Consider the following 6,000-nt stretch of genomic DNA (forward strand, 5'->3'; position numbering starts at 1 on the left):
CGCAGGTAGAACATGCAAACTCCATGCAAAAAGATCCCGGGACACGAACTGGAGACCTTCTAGCTGCAAGTGCAACCCATGTTTCAGATCATCAAAGACAACCCAAGAAAACACAAAATGTCATTTTAAAATCACAATATCATTTATTGAATGAAAAATGCTATCCAGCCCATCCTGCCCTAATCTACCAAACGACCAAATTCATGTGGCAATTGGGTTCAGTCTCACCAGCCACACCCACATATGATTACTGCCAGGTTTGTTGAATCTAAACATCACTAAATAGAACCTGTCTGGTATTGTGAAGTAGCTAAAGGGTCTCAAAAAGCAGCACATGATGCCATGTTCTAAAGAGATTAAAGAACAGATGATAAAGCAAAGTCATTTGCATTTATCAGTCTGGAAAATGTTAAAAATCCATTACTAAGGCTCTGGGACTCCAGAGAACCACAGTGAGAAACATTATCCACAAATGGAGAAATGTTGGTAGGCTGGTCACTCCTGAGAAGGTTCACCACTGTTCCATGTTTCTCTAGAGCATCAGTATCTCATCCAGGAGGTCATACAGGAACCCAGACAAACATCAAAGATCTGCAGGCCTCACTAGCTTTGGTAAAGGTCCGACTACTTGATTCCACAATAAGGAAGACTCTAGGAGAAAATAGCATCATGGGAGAGTTAGAAGGTATGGGCAACTATTGACCAAAAAGAACCAAAAGGTTTGTGTGGCATTTGCAAAAAAAAAATATATATATATCTGGATGAGCTCCAAGACTTTTGGAATAACATCCCATGGATGGATGAGTCAAAGGTGGAACTTTCTTTTGTAGACATGGGCCCTGTGACGTCTGGCATAAAGCAGGGATGATACAGGTTTTCAAAAAATCTTCAATAAATCATCTTTTCAAAATTACATTTTGTGTTTTGTGGGTTATCTCTCTATAAAATTCAATAAATATAGGAACATTTAAGTATGAGAAGAGAAGACACTGGGTGGGGGGCAGATGTGTTTGCATAGCACTGTATATATCAGGCTATGTGTTTCCAAAAATATCTCCAGAAATTTTGTCAGCATTTTTACTCGTCACCAGTATAGTCACAACAAAATGTAGTTTTCTTTAGCCTCTTGATGACTAAGCAGTAGGTATACCAAGGAGCAGCACTGTCCATTAGAGTACAGCACTCTACACTAGGGATGAATGACTACACCAGTGGAAAGTGAAACTGTTGAGGACATTTCTGGTAATATTTTTGAAAAACATACAGCATGACGTATAATCACACTCAGGGTTAGCCAAGAGATCTGATCTAATCTAATCTAATCTAAAATAATACAATCTAACAAACTTTATTTTTATAACACCATTCAAACTGGAGGTACAAGGTGCTTTACAAAACAAGAACAATGAAACATTAAAAAGCCCCAGTAAAACATGAAAAGAAAGACAATAAAACTTCAGTAAAGCCACTAAAACATTTAACAGTGCAACAATAAAACATCAGATAATGCATAAAATATTTTACAAATCCTTGTCTGTACAAGTTTATAAAAGCCTTTTGAGCTGAGGCACTGATTCAGCTTTTCTGACAGTCAGAGGGAACTTGTTCCACAGAACTGGAGCTAAGAACATGGTCCTCTTTTTTAAGCCTGGACTGGGATTTTTAACAGCAGCTCTTTCTCTGATATAAGGGGTCTGTAGGTCCAGAAAAAAGGATTAAAGGTTCTGAGATGTAGAGTAGAGTCAGACCATGTGGTGATTTAGAAGTAATCAATAGAAACCTAGATTGAATTCTATAAGGAATGAGAAGCCAGCGTAATTCAGCCAGCACTGTAGTGTTTGTGAGCTGTTGTCCTGCTGCTGTGTTTTGAATCAAGTTTAAGCAGGCATCATTAAGGTAAGTGAATAATGAGTTGCAGTAGTCCAGGAGAAAATATAGGTGTGGATGAGTTGTTTAGGGAGGACTAGTTTGACTTAGACTGTATTTCTGATTTGTAGATATCAGGATTAAACCAGAGTCCTATAAATAATTTGTTCTTAGTTTTTGTTATCTTTTTTTAAAAATGATTGGTAGAATGCAAAACTTCTTCAGATATTTAATCTACCGGCAGCATTATTGGTTTTAAATAAGATTGGGAAATCTCAACTTATTGGCAGCATATTTAGTTATAACGGTAAAGATGCTTGAAACAAGCTAAAACTAATTTGACTGAATTCACCATTCTTATTCATAATTTGGTATTATACCTCCCATTCTTAGGTCAGTTGCTAGTGCTGCAACAAGGACATGATCCCTAATAGGTTTTCTACCAGGAAATAATGATAGTTGTGTTTGCTGGAAAAACACAGTGTTTGAAGCAGAACTTCGGCAATAACTACGTTGAAACTACCGAGACTTGAAGTAAATGTAAAGGTCTTTTATTACTCTTGTTTTGTTTGAAGTCACTGACAGGGGAAAAACACACAGATGACATTTGCTAATTCTATAGGAATTACTTTTGAAATTATCTTTATTTTATTTATTTAACCAGGTAAATTAGTTGGGAACTGATTGTCATTTTCAATTTGTCCTGGCTAAAAGGCAGCACACCAACAAGATAAACAACAGAACAGATTACATGTGCAGCAAATCACACAATATTACAAAACAAATTACACAATGGCTTGTAAAATAGAAGGCTAAAAACAGCCACAGTGGTGCTGAAGTGTTATTCTAACTGATTTTTTTAAACAAGAGCGATACGTATGAGGTGAGTTTTAGGGATTGTTGCAAAGAGTTCCAGTCATTAGCGGCAGAAAACTGGAATGAGGATCGACTGGGAGTGGTACGGAATTTGGGAATGTGGAGGTTAATGAAACTGTGAGAACAAAGAGTACAGGTGGAGTTATCTTGACCTGATCTTGCCACATTTAATGCACCATCTGGTTGGGGTCAGAGAGACATCAGCTGCAAAACATGGTGAAGTACAATGGATTGTCTTAGGTTCTATATTTGACATTGATTTTGGTTGTGATTTTTACACTGTGTTTGGTTTTATGACAATTTATTCATAAATGCTCTGAAAGGGAGGCAGCAATGTGGTCCAGCTGACACCCCAAATAAGTGATGTAGTGTACGCATGTAGTGTATGTAGTGTAGTGTATTTCATTTTTATTTTTCTCTTATTGATTTCTTGAAAGGGCTGTTGCCTTGTAGCTAAAAGATCCCCAGTTCACGTCCCGGCCTTCCTGGGATCTTTCTGCATGGAGTTTGCATGTTCTCCCTGTGCGTGCATGGATTTTCTCCAGGTACTCCAGCTTCCTCCCACAGTCCAAAAACATGCTGAGGTTAACTGGTGATTCTAAATTGACCGTAGGTGTGAGCGTGAGTGTGACTGTTTGTCTCTATATGTAGTCGTGTGATAGACTGGTGACCTGTCCAGGGTGTCCAATGTCTTCACCCTAAGTCAGCTGGGATAGACTCCAACCCCACTAATCCTAATGAGGATTAAGCGGTGTTTAGATAATAGATAGATGGATGGATTGCTTGGAACACAAAAGGATAGATAGAATAATTCATGTATGCCCTTAGTCCATACAGTGATGAGGTAAATCTCTGCATGATACAATATACCAGACTTTAAAGCCTTGTATCTATGGTGGCATTCTCACATGGAAGCACCAGTAGCAACGTGGCTCATGTCAACTGGCAATGATTGGTTTGCCAGAGCTGAAGAGGTGTGCAATTGTAGCAATGGCGACAGAGTAGGCAACAGCAGCTATGAAATTCAGTTGCTCTAGTTAAAAAGGAAGCTCACCATTCAGAAAAAGAAAGGGATCAATGACACGTCAATAGTGTTGTCTGTAAGTACTCGCAGTGCCTAAGGGGGGAGACAAAACATCCACACTGCAGGTTTGAGATTTTTTTGTTTAAATGTGAAGAAGCTTCCACATTTTCTTAATTTCTTTAAAATATGCAAAACCAGTTTTTAAAGAGAATACGTGACATGAGAATTCAGAAAGCCTTCGGAAAATCAGGATCAATCACATCGCCCCGAGGGCTTTAGAGCAGTGACAACTCCCTAAGTTGAGGTTAAATGTGTTTTCTTGTAATACTTTCCGGCTGAACGCTGATGCAAAAGGTACTTTCTAGCAAGAGACTGATATCTACCATCTTTCCCTTATGACATGAATGCAGCATTAAACTGTCATCCTGGAGGCTTTTTGCACACCTGTACTACAAGATGTCAGTGGTGGGCAAAATCCCATTTCATTAGAATCATTGTGCTGATGTGACCGCACTGTGTGATAGGTGGAACATATTACGTATGACAAGCTCAACCCTTGCGTGAGAAAAAGAGAGAATGCGGCGGCCTTTGTTGTACACCTTGGGGTCAAAGTGTCAAACTGATGAACACATCACACCTGTTTTAGCTTTTGCAGCTGGTCGAGTTGTTCCCGAAAAAGCAAAGAAATATTGTACTGGATACTCCGGCTTCCTCCCACAGTCCAAAAACATGCTGAGGTTAATTGGTGATTCTAAATTGTCTGTAGGTGTGAATGTGAGTGTGATTGTTTGTCTCTACGTGTAGCCCTGTGACAGACTGGTGACCTGTCCAGGGTGTCCAATGCCTTCACCCTAAACCATCTGGGATAGACTCCAGCCCCCTGCGACCCTAATGAGGATTAAGCGGTGTATAGATAATGGATGGATGGATTTGTTTTGTGCTCAGATTCTCACTGTGCAAAGATGAGCTTCCGTTTGCTTTTGGTGTGGTTCTGTAGCTCTGCTGGCTTTTGGCTCACTCTCTCTGGGACTGCCTTGATCACCATGTAGTTATGAACTCAGTCACTCATCTCCTAATCAGATGAATAGCAGCTGTTTATGAAATTGACTGCTCTATACATGATGAGGCAACTTTCCTCCCACACTAATTGTTGCTATAAAGCACACTTCTGTCAAATACCTTCATTACTGCATTACTGTGTACACATACATACTGATCCAAGTGGGTATCTCTGTCTGAGTAGTCAGCAGCTCCCCAGCAGATGGAAGCTGTCATCGCTGTCTTTCTCTTTGTCACTTCCTCCATCTCTTGCCTTCTCATTCACACTTCATCTCACATAATCACTGTTTTGCATGTTGTCTCCCTCTGTTTCATGTTTGTGTGTGTACGCTTACTTACACATCATTACTTTTGTTCATGCAACCGACATATGCGTGATAGAGTGCGAACAGGTTTATTTTACCTCAGCGATAGATTCACAGGTTGTCATGTATGTCTAAGACTGCGTGTGGCTTCAGCTCACATGGACCTAAACTCAGCACGCTAAACATCTGTTGTGTAAGCCATTAACACCCCGCCACGAGAGTGTGAATTAAAAGGAAGAGGGATTTGAGTATTGCTGTGTATCTGCTAAGCTGGATTGAGTCACTCCGAACAGCAGTTGTGGGCACAGTTAAGTGTGCGGGGTGAATTGGATGCTGCAGAGCGGGTTTACGGCTGTGGTCTTGCTGGCGTCACAGAGAAGGAACACAGTGACTTGGTTCTCACTGGGCAAGAGTTCAGAGGGTGTCATTAAACTATCCTTCCTGGCACTCTTGTAAAACACAATTTAATTTAAAATGGCTTCGTAAGCCAGAGCATGTGTGTAACGCTATTATCTTATGGGCTATACTGCACAAATATTTAATTTTCAGCCAGTAATAATTGTATATATTTGTAATATGCATCCATATCAATGACTTTATTTTTTAATAAAACCTGCAATTCCCAGGTAGGTTCACAAATCAGTATTTTTTGCAATATTATTTCATATTTAAATTTCTAAGTTAAACCTTTTGTTTATACATGTAAATGTCAAATACTATACTAATTATAGCAGATCTGTGTTCACCATATATGTTTTAGTGGCTTGAGCACAAGGAGGCTTAACTGCTCTATATGGAAGTGAAGGTAACTCAGTCCCACAATAACACTTTACTTTATTGCTTTATTGTCTGTCCTTTTTAGACAAGCAG

The sequence above is a fragment of the Amphiprion ocellaris genome, chromosome 8 (assembly GCF_022539595.1).
Source record: "Amphiprion ocellaris isolate individual 3 ecotype Okinawa chromosome 8, ASM2253959v1, whole genome shotgun sequence".
NCBI classification, from domain to species: domain Eukaryota; kingdom Metazoa; phylum Chordata; class Actinopteri; family Pomacentridae; genus Amphiprion; species Amphiprion ocellaris.